The sequence below is a fragment of the Lissotriton vulgaris genome, chromosome 6 (assembly GCF_964263255.1).
Source record: "Lissotriton vulgaris chromosome 6, aLisVul1.2, whole genome shotgun sequence".
Taxonomy (NCBI): Eukaryota; Metazoa; Chordata; class Amphibia; order Caudata; family Salamandridae; genus Lissotriton; species Lissotriton vulgaris.
In genome coordinates, this window is record NC_141694.1 from 203,420,796 (window position 1) to 203,446,491 (window position 25,696).

Genomic DNA, 25,696 nt, shown 5'->3' on the forward strand with positions numbered 1-25,696 from the left:
TGCAAATGTGAGACCTATTACGCTTGTTGCAGTACTGAAGGCTTTTTTTAAAGTTTTAGTCACTACTCAAAATGGAATCCATTTTATCAGCGTTGCCAGTGCTCCTTTATGTTTAATGCCATAAATGAAACACAAAGTTGTAAGCAGATTGCTAAATAGCATCTCCAGCCCCGATCACAATGTCTCACTTCATGCTGGACAGTGGGCACCCTGTTTTCATGCAGCGCCAAGACGGGGAGAACTAATGCACAGACTGAGATCTGTCAGCCTCCTAGGCTCAAAGCATTCCTTGCAACAGTCTGCTGTGTCAAGGTATTGCCATGTGTGCAGCACACACTCTGCAATTGCAAGTGGTTTCAAAGTTGGGGGTGACATCCAAAATTTTCCTGAGATGTTCATCGTGTTTGGTGACAGCATATTTATGGTGACAGCCCCAAAAACTGTTTGTGGTTGTGTGTTGTGTGTGTGTGGTTGTGTGGTTGTGTGTGTGTGTGGTTGTGTGTGTGTGGTTGTGTGCTTGTGTGGTTGTGTGTGTGTGGTTGTTTGTGTGGTTGTGTGTGTGGTTGTGGTTGTGTGTGACCTGAGCAAAAGCGAAAAGGCAGCTTAAGTGGTTAACGTTCCTGCTGCCGAGATCTGTATATAATCTACACTTTTTCTGAAGCCGGTAATAGAGAGCAACTGTATTTGGTCTGTGGTTTATGGAGGTTCAGTACCCTTACGGCTGAGATACCCGCCACCCCCTCTCAACACAATCCCCAAATGAGGGAAACCGGAAACAGTTCTTGAAGTTTTTGGAAGTGGGAGGGAGTGACCCTCCCGGCCGTATTTATTAAAACAAAAAATTAAAACATTTAAACATTAATGTACAATTTCATACCACATTGCGATGTTTGGCTAACCTTAACAGATTCTCTAATACAGAGGTTCTCCTAGCCGAACTAACATCCTACAAAACATTTACTTGAAATATTGAAATTGTACATCCTAACGTTTAAGGGCCAACGGCAAGGTCGTAACCGGTGTCAAGATCCCTAACCAGACATACCCCCCCCACTTGGGAGGGGCGACAGCACTGAGGCGTACTCAAGTGCAACTACTACCAATTTCCCTTGACTTGACGGGGGCACTTATCAACTCGACGCCAGTTAAAGGTCGTTCGAAGACTCGTGTGAGGTATCTAGAAGGTATCGTAGACCTCCCCCCAACCCCACACAACTTACCGCATCTGCCGTCGCAGATGTCACTGGCCCCGGGAAATTCCCCAGGAGGGGGCTGTAACCCCTCCTACACAGGAAGGGGCCTTGACCGCCTTTCCTCTTCTTTCGGCGACCCATCCTTAGAAGGGACCGCCTCCCCGTTGAGGGTCCAAAGGCCACCTCCCCCGAGCGCTCCCATCCGTGTTGGGTGACGCCCACTCATAGGGATCTTCCAATTAGTGCTCACCGATCATGACCTTACCGCCCGACCAAAATAAATACGACAAATGCTAACTAAACGAAACTACATTGGCCACTATGACCGAAAAAGCCTGTTTATAGTTGGACCTTAAATCCGAAGTTCTTTAATCACAAACTTGTAAAATCTTTATTACACATTCAATATCAACATAACACTAAAACAACCTGTAAACGAAATAGAATAATTGATCAACTTTATTAAAACAACTGGCTGTCCTCAGGGGCTGGTGGGTGGGTCAAAATTGGCTCTTCGTTCCGTCTCGAGCTCACGTGCAGCGAGGAGGTGCAGCTTCAGAGCACAGGAACAAGAGGATGTCTTCTGGTCTTGCGTCCCTTTTTATCCATCTTCAGGGCGGGCGTAAACCCGCCCCTGCCTGCCCCGAGGGCGTGGCCTGCCGCGTCAGTGTCTAGGCCAGCCCACTCTAGGGCGGGAAAAAAGCGCGCCCCGGCTACGCCGCTTCGGGCATACCAGCCGAGACGCGCCTCCCGCCCAAAATGGCTTCCCGGGGGGATCGAGGCACTCTGCCATACGTTCGGGGGGACCGAGTGGTCGCCCCTTTCCATATGGCTGAGATACCCGCCACCCCCTCTCAACACAATCCCCAAATGAGGGAAACTGGAAACAGTTCTTGAAGTTTTTGGAAGTGGGAGGGAGTGACCCTCCCGGCCGTATTTATTAAAACAAAAAATTAAAACATTTAAACATTAATGTACAATTTCATACCACATTGCGATGTTTGGCTAACCTTAACAGATTCTCTAATACAGAGGTTCTCCTAGCCGAACTAACATCCTACAAAACATTTACTTGAAATATTGAAATTGTACATCCTAACGTTTAAGGGCCAACGGCAAGGTCGTAACCGGTGTCAAGATCCCTAACCAGACATACCCCCCCCACTTGGGAGGGGCGACAGCACTGAGGCGTACTCAAGTGCAACTACTACCAATTTCCCTTGACTTGACGGGGGCACTTATCAACTCGACGCCAGTTAAAGGTCGTTCGAAGACTCGTGTGAGGTATCTAGAAGGTATCGTAGACCTCCCCCCAACCCCACACAACTTACCGCATCTGCCGTCGCAGATGTCACTGGCCCCGGGAAATTCCCCAGGAGGGGGCTGTAACCCCTCCTACACAGGAAGGGGCCTTGACCGCCTTTCCTCTTCTTTCGGCGACCCATCCTTAGAAGGGACCGCCTCCCCGTTGAGGGGCCAAAGGCCACCTCCCCCGAGCGCTCCCATCCGTGTTGGGTGACGCCCACTCATAGGGATCTTCCAATTAGTGCTCACCGATCATGACCTTACCGCCACAGGCCGGATAGTTGACCGGCTATCCGGACCCCCCACAAAACTCCTACCTAAAGGTCATGTTTCAACGATTTTAACCATGCTAAGAAGTCTCCTAAGAGTAACTCATTCCCCACCCAAGACAAATGCACACCATCCCCCAAATACATACTGTCATCATTAATACAGCTATGAGAAATAGAATGCAATGTCCTGGAACGGAACAACCTACTCACTTTATTGTTAAGCTTTCTAACAGAATGATTCAAAGCAGGAATAGAGATATCCCCCCGCCACACCTTTCGTGGAATCAAATGGGACCATGCAATCGTGCACCCCGGAACTCTCCTCGCCAACCAACTTACAGTGGAAAGCATTGCCTCCAGGAGTAGTCGTCTACCGATGGTGACCAAATCATTGCCCCCAACATGCACTATAACTATAGACGGCGGTGACCTTGTCCGCCCTAACAAACCCTCGAAAAATGTTTGAAACTGGTCAATACAGAGACCGCCCCTTCCGTAGAAGGACATCCTGTACCCGTATTCCCCAGCTACGTGAATCATGTCACCTGCTTTGAATACGTCTGCGGCACGCCTCACGTATGAGTGGCCCACGACCCACACCTCCTTTTTCACAGCCGGTGGTGTCTGACCGCTGGCCCGGTGTAGGGTCGACTGCATAGTCCGCCCCGCCTCGTAGGCTTGCGTAACTGAAAACCAAACAAAAAACAAGAAGCGTGAGTACATTATTACAGCTTCACAACATGTGCAACCGCACGTATCTTTTATAACAATTGGAGGACCAACGCCCCACTCGTTTCACTTGCTCAACATTAAGACCCCTGGCTGTAGCTTCCGTAGCAGCCCCTATTCGAAAGGAATGGGTCCCAAATTCGCCCGGGTTCAAGCCCGCAGCGGCAATTGACATCGCAAGCACCCGCTGAAACTGAAATTTCGTCAGTGGGGTGGCGTCCGCGTGTCTTAACAAAGTCCCCCCCCATGATGCCACCCTTCGTGCTAGGTAATCCTCTAAACACTTTACCGGACATATGGAGGACCCAGGAATCCTGCGTATGATGACGCAGTCACCCATCCCATCTTGGTCAGTCTTGGACTTTACAAAGGAGACAGTCATTGTTTCTCCCCTGATCTGAACGTGTTCTTGGCACAAACCCCCCGCCACATCCAGTTTGTTCCTTGCAACTAGTTCGCTTACCCGCATTGCTCCGTGAAATGCTAGCGTAAAAGCGGCTCGGAACAGCACCGCCTCAAACTGAGATGAACATGTGGCCGGGAGTGTGGCCAACAACTGGGACAATCTATCCAAACCTATCGGGCGCCTTTCATCTACTCTGCGACCCTCAAGGCATTGCCACCCACGCAGCGCTTTCTGTACAACGAAAGACGCTGTTGGGTCCTGGATAGCGTGTGCTCTGGCAACAAAGGAAATGGCAGCACGATGCCTCTGGGCCGTAGCCACCGATTTCCCAGCCCTACGTAAGGACATCAGGAAATTCACTACCCATTCCTCGTGACCCCAAAGTCGCTCTCTATCACTCCCCAAAAAGGCTAAATAGGCCCGAAACGCCCCTTCGTATGCCTTCCTCGTCCTTGGTGCTAGACTCTCTCCCACGAGGTGACGAAGTTCGGGGCACCGAGAGACCAGAGAGCTTCGGGAAAGGGTGCCGGCTCTGGGTCCGCTGAGGGGAGGAAACCCGAAAAAGCCTGCATTTGAAAACGAGACAGTGCGTCAGCCGCCTGATTCATCACCCCTGGAACGTGTTTTGCTCTGAATAGCACGTTCAATTGCATACACAGTAAAACAATTTCCTTAAGCAGTCTTAAAATCAGTTTACAACGTGCTGCCTGACTATTGATGCACTCGACCACGGTCATATTGTCAGACCAAAATATGACAGAGTGATCTTTGAACCCATCGGGCCATGTTCTCAAGGCCACCAAGATGGGAAACAGTTCCAGGAAAGCAATATTACTCGTCAGACCATTCTCATGCCACCATGTCGGCCATCTTTGTGCCGACCATTTCGTGCCGAAGATGGCGCCAAAACCTATGCTTCCTGCCGAATCTGTCCATAGCCCCAGCTCTTCAGAAGACACGGCTGGTTCATTCCAGACGATTCTACCATTGAAATCCGCCAAAAATGCTAACCAAATACGCATGTCCTGGCGGATCTCGGCCGATAGTCTCGTGCGATGATGGCCCTCTTTAAGGCCGACCATCGCTTGGGCAATTGAACGGGAAAAGGGGCGGGCCATTGGTATTACCCTCAAGGCAAAATTCAACTGTCCCACCACCTGCTGTAATTGTTGCAGCGTAACTTTTGATGCATTTATACACATTTGCAGCGCAGCCCTGAACTTCAACACTTTCTCAGCTGGCAAACGGAAACACCCCTCAATGGAGTCCAACTCGATCCCCAGAAACTCGAGGCAAGTCGTAGGACCCACTGTTTTACCCGGCGCCAATGGCACACCAAACTGTTTCATCAACACACAAAAATCGGCCAAGGCCCGGCCACATTCAAGACCCCCGGCTGCCCCAAGAAACAGAAAATCATCAAGGTAGTGCATTACATCATGGAAACCCGTTTTCTTTGTGAAGACCCATTGTAGAAAACTACTGAATTTCTCAAAATAAGCACAGGATATAGAGCACCCCATTGGCATACACCTATCCATGTAATAACAACCCTGAAACATGAATCCTAGGAGACGCTGGTCGTCTGGGTGTACCGGGAGCAATCGGAACGCTGACTCGATATCTGACTTCGCCATCAGCGCCCCGGGCCCCAGGCGATTCAAAATGGCTACGGCCTCATCGAAGGATGCGTACCGCACCGAACACACTTCTGGATCGATTGCCTCATTTACGGAAAGACCTCGTGGAGCTGATAAATTATGAATCAGTCGGAATTCACCGGGATCTTTCTTGGGGACTACCCCTAAGGGAGAACAAACAAAATTCTGGACCGGGGGTACACTAAACGGGCCGGCGACCCGACCTCGAGTCACCTCTTTCCGGATCTTATCCTGTACTACGGTCGTATGCTGCAGGACGGAAAGTTGATTTTTACACTTATCCACACCCTGAAAGTCCCCTACTGGGATGCGGAAACCGTACGAAAAACCGTTCCGCAGCACCCCAGCAGAAGTACGATCCGGGTAGTCACTGAGCCAAGGAATCATCGCCAGGGTATCAATCGGAGTGGGTAAAGGCGCCCCTCGGACTATATTAGACCTGTTTGGCACCTCCTCTCCCCCCGTTATCACCCGTTCTGGCTCTGCACGAGGCCTCAGGATGGGACGACCCACAACCACTACATTCATGTTTGAATTTACACGATCCCTGGGGTCTAGTACATTAACCTCTGTTGTAATTAAAGCAGAAACCCCTTTTTCCGGTATTGCCGGTAGGTTTCGAGTGATCGTCGGCACCCGTACCTGATCGAAAGGGCGTCCCCGCATATTGCCGTGAGGATTCGCCAACATTACTTCCCACCAACGGCATTTTCAACATTCCTGACTCCTTCATTTTATCCCAAGTCAAGGCATCATAACAATCCCAGGTTAAACTTTTATTATGCTCCTTTTCCTTTCTGAACATATTATCGTAACAGAACCAATGATTACCCTGGTGCGATGTCGAGTACCCCATGATTCGTGATTGATAGATTGGGAACTCGGAAAGCAACTCAGGTCTACGTTCCCCCAAGATTGATGTAAAGATTCCCCAAGCATTGCCCCAATTGCCGATATTCTCATTCACTTTAAAGGCGGCCATTTTTGCGCGCCAAACACTCGGATGCATGAGATCCTTCTGACTCTTTACATGCTCTACCTCATAATGATCAACAAGCAATGAAAAAATGTTCACATACTCCCCCGCCCAAATCTTTTCCTTAATTGCCAAAGGAACATGTTGCCCCAACTTTTCTCTCCGAGAGGGTGTTGACTCATCCCTCGCGATCGGCAATGGCCGCTTACCTGCACCTGACACTGCCTCTGTGGTCGCAATCGTCCCTGGTGTCTTGTCCCCCACTGCAGCCGGCACGGGCACCTTGGCTGCTTCCCGTCTCTCACGCAATTGCTTTATCAGCGCCTGCGCATCGACAGCCGTGGCGCCCTCGTTACCTTTACCCAACCACGCTGCCAATTGTGCTGCCAGCTCGGGCGGCATATCATCCTCGGACACGGGGGTGACCACAACGGGAATCGGATTCCCCTCCTCCGGCACGGGAGTTGGAGCCTCGAGCGGGGCACTGGGACCCGGGATGTCTTCACCCGCTGTCCCCCTCCTGGGCCTCTTGTTTTTCCCTCCCGGGGCTGCTCCCGCCAAAGGACGTTTTGGACCCCTTTCCTCATTCTTGTCCACTCGCTTCTTTAGCTCGGACATCTCCTTCATGAGAACACGCAGCATCTGGTCGGTAGTCATGCGCTTTCCCACCTTCTTCGGCATTCTCCAACAAAGTAACTGCAAAACAAACAAGAACGATTAAAACGCTCAAAATTGGCTCTTCGTTCCGTCTCGAGCTCACGTGCAGCGAGGAGGTGCAGCTTCAGAGCACAGGAACAAGAGGATGTCTTCTGGTCTTGCGTCCCTTTTTATCCATCTTCAGGGCGGGCGTAAACCCGCCCCTGCCTGCCCCGAGGGCGTGGCCGGCCGCGTCAGTGTCTAGGCCAGCCCACTCTAGGGCGGGAAAAAAGCGCGCCCCGGCTACGCCGCTTCGGGCATACCAGCCGAGACGCGCCTCCCGCCCAAAATGGCTTCCCGGGGGGATCGAGGCACTCTGCCATACGTTCGGGGGGACCGAGTGGTCGCCCCTTTCCAAACTGCTCCTGGCTTAACGCACTTCTCTGTTAGGAGGGCCACATTGCAATACGGACACAAATGTAGAAACGTTGACTAGAACAACGAGTAAAAACCCCAAACGCCATCCTTTCGCCCATTTGACGATCCTTTATTGGTCAACCTATATAATACAAACCACTTGAAGGGAAGGAGTTGGAGGGCGAGATACATTAGTAAAAGCAATAGTAATAGCAAAAGTAAAAAGAGATAAAAGGGCCAGTGACAGAAAGTATGCTAGAAGTTTAAAGGAAAGGAGTGCTAGAAAATAAACACAGTGGTGCACTCGAGAATTGCGAACCTTTACAGAGAAACAAATATTGTACTCCTACAGATGTAATAAGCACCTCTATGGTTTCTAATGTATGATACTGAGTCTGTCTTTGCAGAATTTGAATCCGTGCCTCTGCAGCTGGCATGCAAACCATTGCGCACTCTTCGACAGGATGCTGCCAAATCGCCAAATGTTCCGTCTCTCACAACGCAAACACAAGAGCTTTGTCCTCAAACCCCAGGGCAGAGAACAACAAACTGTTTATGGCAATTAGAATGCAAAGAGAGAGATCTGGGTCATGAGTGTGGCGTGTTATGAGAACAGAGTGCCCAACAGAACATCAAGTTACAGACCGACAATCCAATTAAAAGCTTCGTGCAAACCTGTGCAAAAAACAAAACTAGATGTCTCAGGGAAATAATATAGCCGACTGAGATGAGGGGTCAAACGATATAACCAGATGTAGCGTGCGCATCGGAGGGCTAGCTCAGGTAGCCAGACGCCCGCCCAGTGTGAGATCTGAACATGCCCGAAATGTATAACAGGCACCAGCTGTGATATCAGCACACACGTGAGAGAGCTCAGACAGCCGAAGAATGACCCAATATGAAGTCTGTGCACACCTGAGAGGTAGCTCTGATACCAGTAAGCCCGCCCCATATGAGATTTAAAACACAGCCGAAATGTAGATCATACAGGCAGGCACCAGCTGTGATATCAGCACACATGCCAGCCAGCTTAAATAGAAGATTTACAAAATATGAGGTCTGTGAACATCAGAGAGGTAGCTCAGATAACAGCCAAAGGGTATCAGACAGACACCAGCGGTGATACCTGCACGCGAGAGACCGCCCGAATAGCCAAGAATCACACAACATGAGGTCTGTGCACATCTGACAACTGGAGAGAAAAAAAGCAGGAAGTGGAATAAGGGAGGGGGTTAGGGCATGTCGAGGCACGCAGGCTGGCATATGGTGTGCACTTTTGCGTCCTCTTTGATGTTCTCAGTGGCCGCGCGGCTCAGTGAGAAGATCAAAGCATCCGCAAAAGTGCTCCCAAAGGCTGCCGGCTGACAAATGGTGCGGGTTGCCCGGCGCACTTGCAATGTAACCGATCTGCATGCAGCCTTTGGGAGATTTCCAAAAGCCCCTTACTTAATATCTTGCCAAAGCATCGCTAACGCATGGCTTATGCGAGACCTAAAAAGGGCTTGGTATTTTTGGAGCCAGATGTACTAAAATTTCATTTGCAAAAAGTGTTCACAAATATGTGCAGAAACATTTTGTGAATGGAATCTGATTTTCTAATATGGTCGGCAAAATGAATCTTTGTAGGCATTTGGAGAATGACTAGCATAAACAATGTTAATTTGGCAAGTAAAAACTTGCAACCTCCTTTGGCTGCAAACACATGCATGTTGATTTGCAAAGGATAGCAGATCACCATCCAAGCTGTTTGTACTCCCAAATGCAAAAAGATTTTTTTTTTAAACCAAGGTATACTACTTAATAGAACCGTTGTTACTTTAAACAAGCATTGGCATAGCCAATAGGACTCACCTTTGGGATCTTATAAGTATTAGCCAGAGCTGTTGGAAATAAAATGTTAAGTACTAACCTATAACCAGGGCCACTGGAAGTATGGGACCATGGAGCTAATTCAACTTTCACAAAATTATGGATGTGCCGCATTTGCCACAAAATCCATCATCTGCTGTATAATCTGAAGATTTCTTAACAAAAAAAAGTTTCTAGTGCAAACGGATCAAAAGTTACTAAAAACATGGCAACATAATTCCTGCATAGTGGAATACTCCTCACCCTGATTCCCCCTCCTTTCCTCCTCCACCCCCTCATTCCTCCCCTCCCAATTCAGCCTCACACCCTCTGAATCACACTTCCCCACACCCTTGTTCTCCCAACTCATCCTCTCCCTTCCTGAATGACACTCTTCCCACTATCCCCCCTCACTCCTACACCAATCCGCAACTGTACCTCCTTGCGATCTCCTAACTTCTCATCCACTGAGGTCTCATCTCCCGCCTACCCTGACATGCCACTCCTTCTCCCCTTCAACTACAGCCCTCCCTGCTCTCCTGCCTGCCTCGGCTCATCTCCTCCTCAGAACAGGCCTCCTGCCTGCATCTGCTTACTGCCTCCTCAGAGCAGACCCCCCCACTGCAGCTAACACTGAACCCCTTTTGTCCTCCTCCCCCCCACACCCTATTTACCCCCTCACTCTCATCTCAAACTCCCTTCGCAACATCGATCTAAACCTCTCCACTCTTACCAGAGATCTCTCTCATCTTAGGAACGATTTCCTCAACCTCAAATCCAGAAACCTCCCTCCCCGAAGAAACACCGCTAGCCCTGGTCTAATAAACCCCACCACCCCCAAACCGTGGAAAACAACTCCCTTGCTTTGTCGGGCTCAAAGACCACTCCGCACCACTTGCACCCTCTCTCACCGGGAGATTTCCGACATTCAAAATTCCTACCCTCCATACTCCTCAACCATGAACACCCCTCCCCCCTTCTCTAGCATCCCTGTCATATTAGGGACTAGTCGTATTCCCCTTTCACCTGTCTCACCTAGAACCCCTCCTCATCTCACCTCTATCCATGCCCTCCCTTCTCCTAGGACCACTCCCAAACCCCTCACCTGCATGCTTGTTAACTGCCGCTCCACTGCCCGACATGCCATAGAAATCTCTGAAACCATTCTTAGCGAAACCATCGACATCGCGTTCCTTACAGAATCCTGGCTTAATGACCACTCTACAAGCATTCTTGACTTACTCTCACCCCCGGGCTACTCCATCATTAGGAAAGATAGACCCATCCGAAAAGGCAGTGGTGTAGCTATCATCTTCAAAGACGAACTACAGCTCTCCCTTATCAATGACACCTAATATGCCTCCTTTGAATACCTTATAGCCGAACTCAAAATACAGGGTTCCTCCCCCATCCGCCTCCACAATATATATATTCCGCCTGGAAATCACTACCCATTCATTGACGAGCTATCTAACCTTCTTACCCAATCCTCAATTTCCAAATCTAAAAACATCTTCCTGGGAGACTTTAACCTCCATTGGAATGATACCAAAGATCCCTCAATCTCCCTCCTCTCTGACCTTCTCGAAATTAATGACCTCAAACAAATCTGTCAATCACCAACCCATTCCAAAGGAGCCACCCTTGACGCTATCATTACCAGCAAAGATCTAGCCCGCCTATCTAACATCATTCCCATCGACTGGTCATACCATCACCTTATCCTGTTCTCCATAACCACCTCTGCCTCCCCCCCTCCTTCCAAAACTATTAAACCCATGAAACTGATCAGAAATCTCAGTCATATCCCTCCCAACTTACTTGAATCCAAACTTCATGCCCAGCTTCTCGCTATCCCTCCCTCCCTTAACACGAATGAACTAACCGAACAATATAGCAAAGCTGTCACTGCTACCCTTGACCTTCTAGCCCCTCTCAAATTCAAAAAACAAAGAAATATCCCCTCCAAATCATGGTTTAACACAGACCTAAATAATGAAAGACGTAGACTCAGATTAACTGAAAGATTATGGAGACAGCACCCTTCTCCCTCTAACCTGGCCCGCCTCGGACTTGCTAGATCCTCCTGCAAAAAACACATCTTTAGACAAAAAACTTCCTTCTTCAGGTCACAACTAGATCGAGCTCAAAATAGGCCAAGAGAACTATTCAACATTGTGCGCAATCAAACTGCGTCCGCTCCCCCTGTCACACTGGCCTCGACGACCAGATGTGAAGAAATAGCTCTCTTTTTTTTCAGACAAAATTAAACTAATTGAGCAATCATTCTTCTCTACTGCGCTCCCTACCACTAACCCGAACATCTCTCTTAATATCCCACCCTCCTTCTTAACTCCCCCTACACCTATTACTGCCCATCATAACTCTGATCTCCCTCACCCCCCATTGCCCTCCATTTTCCTTGACTCCAATCATCCTAACTCTCTTACTAAAATAATGCCACTTGGCTTAACTTCCAGCCAGTCACTGAAAGAGACGTCTTTAACATCATTTCCAAACTCAAGCCTTCCTCCCACACCAAAGACCTTCTCCCCTCCAAACTTGTCCAGAACCTAAAACACACCATCACCCCTTCCTGGACCTCTATTATCAACAGCTCCCTTGCCACCGGCTGCATCCCCACTTCATTGCAACTAGGCCAAATCACCCCCATTATCAAAAATCCTTTGGCTGACCCAAACGACCTCAATATCCTTCGTCCCATCTCCAACCTTCCCCTTCTGTCTAAAGCCCTGGAAAAATGTGCTCCTCTCCAACTAGATAGACACATTGAACACTTTAACTTACTAGACCCCTTCCAATCTGGCTTTAGGAAAGGATGCAGCACTGAAACCGCCATGCTGAACATTGTTGACGACAACCACCACTCACTTGACAATGGTGAATCTAGCCTTCTGATCCTTCTTGATCTCTCTGCAGCATTTGATACTGTAAACCAATCTGCTCTTCTCAATGTTCTTATAGATCGTTTCGGCCTGAATGGTATGACACACAAATGGTTCGTCTCATACCTACAACACCGTTCTCAACAAATCAAAATCCAAAATTGACTATCTAACCCTACCTCCATCTCCTTAGGAGTTCCGCAAAGATCCATCCTCTCTCCCACACTCTTTAACCTTTTCATGGAACCCCTCACACTCATTCTTAAACAAGCCGGGATCAACAAGCATCTCTATGCCGACGACACCCAACTCTATTATAAGATTAAAACTCATGCTGATATCCTTCACCTCAACAACACTCTCATCAAGATTCAAGCCTGGTTCCACATTAACCACTTCAAAGTCAACCCTAAAAAAACTGAAATTATTCTTTCTTCCCTAAAAACAACCAGCTCCCCATTCAGAATTGGATCTCCGACCTTAATGCCCTCAACTGATCCTTATCTTTGTCCTCCTCAGTCAAATCACTAGGGATCTCCCTTGACAACCTCCGTACAGTCAAGGTACACATCAATAATTCTGCCAAAGGAGCTCTCTTCACTCTCCGCCACCTAAAGAAAATCAAGCCCTTCATCCCTATCTATGATTTCCAACTAGTAATCCAATCCATTGTTCTTTCTTGCATCGACTATGGCAATGCCATTCTCACCGGAATTCCCAAGATCCACCTAGCACCTCTTAAATCTGGGCTTCACCTTGCAGCTAGGCTTACCTCAGACTGCAAGCAATTCGACCACATCTCCCCTGCCCTTAAAACCCTTAAATGGCTCCCCATTGAATGTAGATCCACTTACAAAACAGCCTGCATTACACACAAAATTCTCCATCAAAACACACCGACCTACCTCGCTAACAAACTCACTAAAGCCGGTTGCTCCCGTTCTTTGAGAAGTACTAACACCCTACTTCTTATCCCCCCCGATCAAAAAAAGAAAACCACCCAGTCTCGATCCTTTTCCGGCAACGCTCCTTGCATTTGGAATGCCCTTCCAACTGACCTTCGCTGCAGCCCTTCCTACTCTAGCTTCAAAAAAGAACTCAAACTACATCTCCTCAATAAATACTGGGGACCCTAATCCATATCTGTTCTCTTCCACTGGCCACATCTGTCTGACCCTAGATGCATCCGCTTTCCCTTTTGTTTTCAACTCTGCCCCTCCTGCTTTCTTTCAATTTGTTGCCTTTTGATATTTTCGATTATTCACATCTTCCATATTTTGATGTGTTTATTTCCCATATGTATCATTTTGAAATCTATCAGGCGGAGACTTAGACGTTGTTTATATACATTGATGCTATGTATGTCCCCTGTCTTATTGACCTTCTTGTCTCTAAAATGTAAAGCGCTCTGATACCCCTGGGTCCAGCTAGCGCTATATAAAACCTCTAAAATAAAAAAAAATAAAATCAATTTCTGTATTTGTGTATTTAGTAACAGGGCCAAATCTTTGCCCATGCACTGTTACCATGTGCACAAATTACAAACAAAGTAATACTATCTCAAAATGTGCTTCATTATGCCACATAAGTTGCCTTTTCTTGTCACATACTTTGGTCCCACCCTGCCAGATAATTCCAAAGGCCCTGCCTATACGTCCTTAAGCTTTAGCTAGATGAGGGCCAATAACTGGCTTAATTGACTGATTGTGATCAGCAATTTTAAATTATCTCGCTTGCCAAACTTTTCAATCTGAGACACTACTGCCCACATTAGAGACTAGTTTTCAGTAATATTTCTTCCACTTCTCCTTACTTTATTAGATCCTTGTTTTGAATGCTTCCAGAATTTCCCGTTATGGGATAAATGGTGGTATGAAATCAACAATTTTTTTTCGAAACAAAAGCCCATTAAGCTTTATTATAAACGGGATAAACTTCAAACCCATTATTTCATAAAACCTCCTAAAAGCCATGCGTGTGTCTTGCACATAAGTGCTTTGCTGTACCAGTTACTGTTTGAATTGCCACTGATATGTAAATAAAAAACAGATCAGGATTAATGCAGAACGCTATTCTTCTCGGGGAAAGTGTTTGTCAAGATGAGCGCGGAGTGTAAAGCGAAGCCACAACTCGCCCACTTTTCATTTGTGTGCAGTTCGTTCTCTGCACTGAGTGTGAAAATAAAAAAAATAACATTCTGTCAGCGCAGATGTGTTTTTGACACTTGCGCCATCACCTTTTCTGCAAATAAGGTAATTTTGAAGCAAGAAAGCAAGTTGAGGAGAGTGGCCTGAAGTCGGTCAGGTGAGGCACGAAGGCTGCCTGATGAATCTGTGCTAGCGCTGATTCTTACGTAGCAGAAGACTGTAGATTCACGGGCTCCCGCTCTAGTTTGACCTAAAGATAAGGGGCAATTCTTCTCAATGGCACCCCTCCTACAAGGGTCCTTTCAACCGCGGCTCCTCTCTATATAGTCCTTCATGCATTATAATCAAGTGCGTTGCGTGTTCTCGGGCTACCTATTGCAAGGGCTTGAGAAGGATGGTTGTAACACTCTCCACGGGAATCCAGCAGCCTGCACGAGGCATGCCAAGCTGTGCACGAGGCACGCCAGGCTGTGCTTGGACCCACGTGGGCAGTTCCAATAGTCGCTCTATCTCTGCTAAATAACAGGTCCATCCTGTGCCAGTCTGACAAGGCACCCTTATTAGCTTGCACTGAGCTCCACTTTGAAGTGAAGGAGCGATTGGTGGTGTCAGGGGAGTGTGGGGAGCTGGAAATGGAGGAGGGGGGTGCTGGATGCAGAAACCATGGAGCTGCCAATGGAACCTCGCTCCAGGACTGTAGCTAGCTGCCGTCACATATTAGCATTAGTAAGTAAGCATTTACATCAGACTGCTTTATTAATAAGCATAAATAGGGAGTAATGTAATACCCTGGATGGCTCCACACGTCAAAGGCCTATCTCTTGATTAGAATGAAAGGCCCCTCTGCACTTTCTATTAGAAGCACACTTGTATTTACTTGAGGCGCAGGGATCTCTGGGGTATGAAGGCACCGAGATCAGACCTCAACAGGGGACATGTGCTGGCAGAACAAGGCAGAAACAAATGCATCAGATAAAAGTGCAGCTAATAGTTAAACAAGCATTAGGCTCGTGCTCTCACAGACCTTTTTTATAAGTTGTATGGGTTAAAAATCAGGAGAGCAGATAGCTTAACTAAATAAAACGGGATCAATTCAGACACAGAACGTGGTTTACTGAACAGAGTGTGTTGTTCAGAAGTGGGCTGAGAACGCTGTCACTTAAGATAACAAGTGCGCACACGTCTCGCGCAGCAGCAGGGGGAGGGGGAGAGAAGAGGGGGCCTGCGCGATTCCCTTGCGGGAGCCAGCAGCAAGGCATGACAATTCCTAACATATGGCATTGCTGCTCGACCCGCAAGGGAATTGCCAAACATGCATGTTTTTGCAGCGAATGCTGTGCCAATTGCTAAAGGTCTCCATCCTATGCACCACATGTGCACTGCGTAGGCGAGACCTAAAAAGGTATTCGATTTGGTAAAACATCAGCCAGTGGAGACTTTGTAGGTGTTGGCTAATGTGTTTGTGTCGGGGATGCTGAGGACGAGTTTGGCAGCAGTGTTCTGTATTGTCTGGAGTTTGCGGAGTAGGAACTTGTTGATGCCAGCGTAGAGTGCGTTTCCATAGTCCAGTCTGCTGTAGATGAGTGGGTGGGTGACTGTCTTCCTTGACTCCGGGGGGATCTACTTGAAGGTCTTGCGCAGGATGCGAAGGGTGTTGAAGCAGTTGGAGGTGACGGCTTTGACCTGTCGGCTCATGGTGAGTGATGAGTCGAGTACGACGCCAAGGTTCCTGGCGTGGTCTGAGGGAGAAGGTGGGCTTCCGAGGGCGGTCGGCCACCAGGAGCTGTCCTATGCAGAAAGGATGTTACCAAGGACGAGGACTTCTGTCTTCTGGCTGTTGAGCTTCAGTCAGCTGCTGGTCATCCAGACTGTGCATTCCTTTCTAGAAGCTGAGTTTGGCAGTGGTGGGGTCTTTGGTGAGGGAGAGGATGAGCTGGGTGTCATCGGCGAAGGATACGATGTTGAGGCCGTGTTGTCGGACGATGGCTGTAGATGTTGAAGAGAGTGGGACTCAGTCATGAACCCTGTGGGACTCCACAGGTGATTTTCGTGAGGGCGGAGATGAAGGGTTGAAGTCTGAGCTTCTTCCGGTGAGGAATGATCGGATCCGTTCCAGGGCTGTTCCTTGAATGCCTGCTTTGTGTAGTCGGGCGACTAGTGTGCAGTGGGAGATGGTGTCAATGGCTGCTGGTAGGTCGACTAGGATGAGGGCTGTGGAGTGGCCTTGGTCCAGGAGGGTGCGGATGTAGTCTGTGGCGGTAAGTAGGGCGGTCTCTGTGCTGTGGTTGCTTCGGAATCCGGATTGGGATGGGTCGAGGATGGTGTTCTCTTCAATGAATCGTGTCAGTTTCTTGTTGACTGTTTTTTTCTGCAACTTTTGCTGCTAAGGGGAGGAGCGAGATGGGCCGATTGTTCTTGAGGTTGGTGGGGTCAGCAGTGGGCATCTTGAGCAGGGGTCTGACTTTCAGTCATCTGGGAAGGTGCCTTTTGAAGGTGGTATTGATGGTGTCTTGTAGTTCGGGTGCAATGGCAGCCACAGCTCCGTGGTGGATGTGAGGGGGTCAGGGGTCGGTGGGGGCCCCCGAGTGGATGCTTTTCATGGTCGAGGCGGTGTCTTCAGCCGTGATCGGTGCCCAGTTGGAGATGGTGGGCTGGCTGGTATTTCTGGGGGGCAGGGCTGTCTGTGGCGCCTGGTGGATGGTCAATGAAGTTGTCGTAGAGGTTTTTGATCTTGAGGTGGAAATGGGTTCCAAGCTTGTTGCAGAGGTCTTGGGATGGGGCGATGTCTGTGGCTTTGATGCATGGGTGGGTGATTCCTGAATGACAATGAAAAGTTCTTTGAGGTTGGTGGAGTTGGCCAAGATTTTGCTGTGGATGAAGTTCCTCTTGGTGGCTCTGATCTGGTTGTGGTAGTCCGTCATGGCGTTCTTGTAAGTGGTGTGGTTTTCGGTTGTCTTGGTGTTTCTCCAGTTCTTCTCCAGTCGTCTGCAGGTGCGTCCGGCTTCTTGGAGAGTGGTGGTGAACCAGGTGGCTTTCCTGGGATGTTGTCAGTTGAGAGTTGCATAGCGTGGCAAGCTCGTCTTACAGTTTAAGATCCAGGTGTGGAGTTCTCTGGCAATGGTAAATAACAAGGAGCCAATTTTCTGGGTCAGGGCAAGCAATATAGTGACAAGTAACAACCCCAGGCAAACCAAAATTCCAAAGTGCAATAAAAACCAGCAAATTAAAAATGACACTTTACTAAAAAAACGATTTTTGTAAAAAAATCATCAGAGTGTTTAATAATTTTCCTAATACAAATTACACAAAAAATGCATATATTTTCTAAAAAACCATATACATAATAATTAAAACAGACATGAACATAAAATTTAAAAATGATGGTAAGGGTGAAGTAGTGACGGTTTCTTCAACGCGTTTCGACACCAAGTGTCTTCGTCAGGAAGGTACCATCATATAATTAATCTAAAATCAAAATTAGAATAGACAGACTTTATTACAGATTTTTACAGACTTTTCTACCTAAGTACATTATTAATTGCCGGTACATACATAGTCATAGTTCTAATTTTTTTTAAACATAACAGTTTTTGCATTTACATTAGGGAGTACCCTGGAGTGGGCTTCGAGGAAACAGAATTCAAGAGAGAGCGTGTAAGTAAAGGGATAGCACATATAGGCCAAGAATGAAGACGAAGTTCAGTTTTTCCCACCCCGAGGAAGCCTCCCTTATTTTTTCGGGCGATTTGTTCCCCCGTTTTGAGCTCCATTTTCGCCAGGCATGGTTAGTTTCTTTTCCCTTTTTCTGTTTTTCTGTTTTTACCAATCTTTCATATTTTCATATTCTCATATTTTCATACTTTCATACTTTCTCCGTTCGAAGTTGATCTTTGATCTGTTCAATAAAATTTTCTACCTCTTTAGGATCCCTTATATTATGCATTTTATTCCTCCACATTATTCGGAGAGCCGCGGGGAATTTCATTTGAACAGTGGCTCCAAGGGACTTTAATTCTTCCATAAATTGACCCAGTTCCCATTGTCTGTCTTGGGTGGCTTTGGACATATCGGAACAAATTCTGAAAGACCAGTTGTCTTTTTTCAGTGTACCACTTTTTAATCCTTCACCTAAGATTTTCTATTTCAAAGTGTAAGTTTTAAAGTTTATTGGTGTTCTTCTTTCTTTGCTTTTTCCAAAGGGGTCTCTGTGGACCCTTTGTATATCCTCTAGCAAATTACTTTCTTTAGTCCAGGGGAAGAACTCTTCTAAAAGAGAGACAATGAATTTCTTAATGTCCGTACCTTCCAGATTTTCCGGAACATTTAGGACCCGAAGGTTGTTTTTCCTTGCTTGGTTCTCTAATGTTTCTAGTTTATCTTTCATGTATTCGTCACTTTCTTTTAGCAGTCTTATTTCTTTTTGATTTGTTGCAACCTTTTTATTTAATGTTTTCACAGCAGCTTCCACTGTAGTGACCCTCTCCCCCAATTCGTTCAATTTTTGGTCTAGGTTTTCGCACACCTCGTGTATTTTACTCTGGTTCTCTTCTGAAATTGTAAACCTCTCTCTCATTTCCCCCATCATTTTATCCACAAGTGCTTCCATATATTTCTCAGTTTGGCTAGTGTGGGTAGAATTGCTTCCTGTCTCTGTAGAAACCAGGTCAGAGGGTCCTGATGAGGGGGCATCAAGAGGTACCATAATCGATTTAGAATTTAACGTTTCTTGCAAGGGTGTTTCCTTGCTTGTGGCGAGGGCATTATCTCCTATCTTTACTGGTACTGGTATTGTAGTCTCTTCCATTTGGGAGTTTGAGAGAGCAGCCTTTACTAGGGAAGGAGAGTAACCAATTTTGTCTCTTTGGGCCGAGGTACTCCCTCTGACTTGTACCAGTTGTTGCACTTTAAAAAATGATCTCAAAGAGGGAGTTATTTTTATTTTCTGGTCCGCAAGTGTCTTCCCCTGTATGGCCGGGATGCCTGTCACCCCCTCCCAACCCAATCCCCAAGGATGGGAAGACGGACGCAGTTCTGAACTTTTGGAAGGCGGGAGGGAGTTACCCTCCCGGCCGTATTTATTAAAATATGAAACAAAATTAAAACATTAAAATAAAAGTTTCATATCATGTACAATTTTCATTTATTACATTTCGATGAAGACATATTCATTGGCTAACCTTAACAAATCTCTAGTACAAAGGTTTTCCTAGCCGAGTCTAACATCCTGCAAATGCATACTTTCTAAATTAAAAATTGTACATCCTAGCATTACGGGCCAACGGCAAGGTTGCAACCGGTGTCCGATCCCTACTACCAAAACTCTCGCCCTCATGGTGTGAGTGGCGGCCGCGCAGAGGACTGTACCCTCTGTGCCAACTCCAATTTCCCTTGTCTTGTGGGGGCCCCCATTTTAACTCGACGCCATCTTAAAGGTCGTCCGAGGACCCGTGTGAGGTGTCTGTAAGAAGGCAGCGTGGACTCCCCCTCCCACCCCACACTGTCTATCACATCTGCCGTCGCGGATATCCGGGCCCCGGGAAATTCGTAGGAGGTGCATATAGCCGCCTCCTCCCCTGGAAGGGGCCTATGGCCATCTTCCCCTAGGCGACCCATACTTAGTGGGTGCCACCTCCCCGTGGGAGGGGCCAATGGCCGCCTCCCCCCGGGCGCTCCCATCCATAGTGGGTGGCGCCCCCCTCTAGGGACCTTGAAATTACTGCTCACCGATCATGACCTTACCGCCCGACCAAAAAATAAATACGACATTTGATTACCTACTAAGGGAGAAAATTATCCTGTTTATTCGCAATATTTGTCTATACTACCAGAAACAGTACCTTCAGACATTCATCATATCACTAAACTAGACCATTATATACCGCTTAAACAAAGGGAAGAAGATGTTATCAAAGAAAATTACTTTATTGCAGTACTAATATTGCCATAAGGGGCTGGTGGGTGGGTCAAAATTGCTCCTTGTTCCGTCGAGGGCTCACGTGCAACGAGTGGGTGCAGCTTCCAAGCACAGGAACAAGAGGATGCTTCTTCGGATTCCCGCTCTCTTTATTCCTCTTCGGGAGGGCGTGAACCCTCCGCTGGTACGCCTACTGGGCGTGGCCATCGGTGTAGGTGTCTAGGACAACCCCTCTTGGGCGGGAAAAAGGCGCGCCCCGGCTACGCCGCTTCGGGCATACCAGCCGTGACACGCCCCCCCGCCCAAAATGGTTTCCCGGGAGGATCCAGGCCCCCGACCATACGTTCGAGGGGACCGAGTGGTCGCCCCTTTCCATTCTTTTGCTATTGCTGCTCTGGTTTTTATGCCTTGAGATAAGCTTTTAAAATTAGAAAGACCTTTTTGCTTTCTTTTTTTTGTATTCCTGGGAGCTATGGCTTGTTTTGTGGGTGAGGGGAAGCCTTGTTTGGAGAATTTTTTGTTCCTAAGACCGTAGGAGGATCTTACACTATTCCCTGATCCTGATTCTGGTACTGTTCCACTATCGCAGCTTAAAGTCCCGAGTGGTTTTAAATGCTGTGAGGGATTACTTTCTTCACAAATTCTTTTTACTGAAGTAGTGTCTGTATTCACAGTAATGTTTCTATCTCTTTCCACTTGATTCACTAGTTCCTTATTGACCAGATTGCTGGTGTTATTTCACCCCCCACAATTTTTTCCTCCCCTGTACCTTATTCATGTAGTTTTCATCCGCTTCCTCGTGGTACAGTTCTTCTTTCAATTCTTCTAATTGGGATTGTATATCTGGCTCTCTACTTTCTAAGAAATCAGCTGTCAGGACAGAGTATCGGGTATCTGGGCCGCCCCCACCACTTTCACCAGAGATCGAAAGCCTGCACTGCTGCACCGTCTCTCCCCTTGATGTGCAATGGAGCCACAGGCGTGTTGAACTTAGATTCACTTTTGGCCCGACCTCTGTAGCAAGCTTGCCGTCTCCGCTGACTCTGCCGCGTCTCCCCCGGTACAGGAAAGGAACTCTTCCCAGCGCGACCCGGCAGCTCCTCGATGCGCTGACAGCTGCAGCCCAGGTCCCCGTGCACAGCGTCCCGTCTACTCTGGCAGTGCTCGGCTGTAGCACTACTTGCATCACGCTTTCCTCGTTTTCTTCAGATCCATAAGGTGAAATATTTGTATTATTGGGTTATTATTGCAGTCGTTTCGTGTTTTGTTTTGTTGCGAGTCTATAATGATCGCGGGAAAGTAGTTTTGTTATTTTCTGGCATTAGCGAGCCTGGAGCTCCCGACCGGGTGTCTCAGCCGGCCGCCATCTTCCTCCGACCCAATGTCACAAACTGTAATTCACAAAGTAAAACTAGAACACGGTTGGGGAGCAAACTAGGAGAAAAAAAAATTTCCTCTGATATTGAACCAAAAAGAGTTTCTTTCGGGAGCAACAACAACCATATTAATTTAAATCAATGCCCAAAACCTTCAAATATACAAGCAACTACTAAGAAAATAAATAAATAAATGGAGACAAACCAGAAAAAAAATCTAAATCCTCTCATGGAATGTCAATGGTCTCAGAACAATCAATAGAAGGAGAAGAATTCTTGAATACTTGAAAGAAATTGAGAGCGAAATAATAATACTACAAGAGACACACCTCCTAAGTTCGGAGTGGGATAAAATATTAAAAAATCTAAATTGGGTGGACGAGTGTGTATGCACTAATCAGGACTGCAATATTAAAGGAGTGGCAATCATCTTTAAAAAAATCCTTAAAAGCTAAGATTGAATATAAGGTAGTGGATAAAAAGGGGAGATGGGTCGTAACTAAAGTGAGAATAAACGACAATACACTTTCTATAGTTGGATATTACGGTCCCAACCTAGATGACCCGACTCCACTTCAAACACTCTATTCTGAGTTACTATCAATCTCTGTCCCAATAATACTAGGAGGAGACTATAATATTATTCCTGATCCTAAAACGGATAGATCTCCCCCCAGTAAATATGTCAATCTGCCCAAGATGAGGGAATGGCTAGGAAACTACAAAAAAGATTTAAATTTGATTGACATGTGGAAAACAAAAGGAGACAACAGACATCCATTCACTTTTCACAATAAAAAATTGGGACACAAATCTAGAATAGATTTTATCCTATTAAATAGAAGCTTACAGGAAAATGTCGTAAGGATTGAACATCTACCTGCGCACTTATCTGACCACTCTGCAGTACATCTAACCTTTCTATTGACAAACAAGAAAACACTACCTAGATGGACAGTTGATCGAACTCTACTGACCAACTCGCAAGTTATTGAAGAATTAATAACTACCTCCGCAAATTTTTTTGAGGACAACAAAGTAGGCACGACAAAACAAACAACTTGGGACGCCTACAAAGGGGGAAAATACTAACCTTGGGGGCTCATAGATCCAAAATTAAAAAGCAGGAGATTAAAACTATGGAGGACGACATCAAACTGGTCGAAGAACAAATAGCATCAGCAAACACACCAGAACTTAAATATACATTAGAAAATAAAAGCCAACTACTAAAAGAAAATTTGTCCGACTACTTAGAGAATATAGTGAGGAAAAAATGGGAAGCTAGCAAACTATCAAATCACGATTATGGAGAAGGATGTGGGAAAATGTTGGCGTGGAGAACAAAAATAGATCAAACAAGAAATCAAATAACCTGCATCCAAAACCCCGACCAACCTACACCAAGCTTTGATGACCTCACAATAAAACAGCAATTTACAATTTTTTTCTCTAACTTATAAAAGGAAGATTTAAGACCAACAAAAGAACAGTCCTCTTATTATCTAGACTCAATATTGTTACCAACATTGACGAAGGAAGAGAAGAATGACCTAAATAGCGAAATTCTCACGGAAGAAGTGAGAGCTGCTATAAAAGATCTGAAAAAAGGCAAAGCTGCTGGTCCCGACGCTCTTCCAAACGAATTCTACAAAACAGTAAAAGAGTCAGTAGTAGATCAGCTAACAGATTTAATGAACGCAATATACATCAATCAAGAAAAAAATCCCCGACTCATGGAATGAAGCGATAATCAATATTATCTTAAAACCTGGTAAAAACCTGAAACTCTGTGAATCCTACAGACCGATTTCACTGCTGAACAGCGACTATAAAATCTTCACGCAAGTTATAACAAGGAGGTTAGCCGCTGTAATTCCAAAATTGATTAATAATGATCAGAAGGGCTTCATAAAAGGAAGATAAATACACGAAATTACACACGAGTTGTTCGCGTCTATAGACATAATTATAATAATAATAATACAGCATTTTATAGAGCGCAAACAGCTACCTCGCGAGGAGGAGTCCCGGCACATAGCCATCAGCGGAAAAAAAAACCCTCACCATAATCACCTTTGACGCAGCTAAAGCGTTTGACAGAGTCAATTGGACTTTTTAAAATCAAGTTATAAACAAATACAATCTAGGGAAAAACTTTGGACATATGGTAGGGGAAATATACAACAGCCCAAAAGCAAAAATTCTAGTTAACGGAAATCAAACCAACAACATTGAGATACAAAGAGGGACAAGACAGGGGTGCACACTGTCCCCACTTCTATTCAATCTTTATATTGAACCACTTGCATGTATGCTGAGAAGTCATCCTCAAATAACCCCTTTTAAACATCAAAACTGGGAAAAAAAAGTCGCACTATATGCAGACGATCTGATGATATTCACAGATAATTTCGAAAACTCTAAAGAGGCAATAGAAAATACAATACTAAATTTTGGTAAAGTGTCAGGTTACTTAACAAACCAAACAAAAACGGAAGCCATCAGTTGGAATTCACATCCCATTACTCCATATAACAAGAATATAATAAAATACCTGGGAATAAATCTCGTTAAAGAACTGGAAAAAGTCCCCCATCTAAATCTGAATAGAGTCCTTAAAGACTCAAGGAGACTGCTCAGAGTATGGAAAGGCCTTCCATTGACCTTCCTGGGAAAATTTAACATTATAAAAATGATAATTTTACCTAAATTTACATACCTATTCAATATCATCCCGTTAGAATTAAAGAAAAACGAGCTAAAGAAAATCCAAGCGGAGATATCCAGTTTCATATGGTCATCAAAGAGTATAAGAATTTCTGGGAATAAATTAAGGAGGAAAAAAGAGCACGGAGGTATTGCCAGCTCAGATCTATTTGAATATTATAGGGTGTTTCAATTTAAAAACATGAGACCTCTACTTGGATTATACACTTCCTATCCGACCTTTTTACAAAGTATGACAGGCAATCTCGATCACTTTCTGTTCAAATTTGGCCACCTTAAATATTTCAAAAAAATAAAACTAAAGACTATACTAAACACTGTAAAATTATGGTACCAAATTAGAAACACAGTAAATATACCATATTATAGCTCCTTGGCTCCAATCTGGAACTCTCATGGCACACCAGATTGTTTAAACGACTCCCTGTCCATACCACTAAAAATGGCCAAAATCGAATACTGGGGACAGTTGCTGGTAGAGATCTGTATAATTACATGGGACCAAATATCCTTAACCACTAACTATTCTTTGTCAAAATTTAAATACTACCAACTGACCAGCTGGGCCAAATCCCTAACAGAAAAAAAATAGGCAATGAAGATCTGGAAAGGGAAATTACCAAAAACACTCCAATAAAAAAAGAAATATCAAGGTGGCATTGGGCATTCATAATGGCTGGCGAAGAAGAGTGCATGGTTTCTGAAACAATATGGAAGAAGGAAATGCCGGGAAAAGACTTACAACTTATTTGGCAGAAATCTTTTGAACACTGCTGGTCCACAATAAAACCAGCAAACCTGAAAAGAAATCACCTGTTCACAGTCCACAGGTCACATTGGACTCCAAAATCTAAATTCAAAGGAGCAAGCATAAAATCATGTCCGAAGTGTGGAATGGAGAAAGCAGATAATATACACATGTTTCAAAAAATGTCCTTCAATCTCTTCTTTCTGGAAGGAAGTCGGTAAGACAATAGACATGGTATTGGGAACTCAAATCGAAGTAAGTACTATTTTAATTATTTTTGGGATTCATCTAACTAATGATATAGAACCGAGAAAAATGTCCAAAAAACAAGAAAAACTTTTATTCATGTTAATATTGCTAGCTAGAAGAGAAATCTGCTTAAACTGGATCAAACCATCCCCTCCCACACATACAAATTGGCTAAATTCAACT

At 45.9% G+C, this 25,696-nt stretch overlaps 1 protein-coding gene across 1 annotated transcript in view; it reads right to left on the reverse strand.

Annotated features, from left to right (window-relative positions):
• The window catches only part of LOC147707023 (adhesion G protein-coupled receptor F5-like), a 948,772-nt gene that overhangs the window by 685,802 nt on the left and 237,274 nt on the right, over nucleotides 1–25,696 (reverse strand). The window lies entirely within an intron of this gene.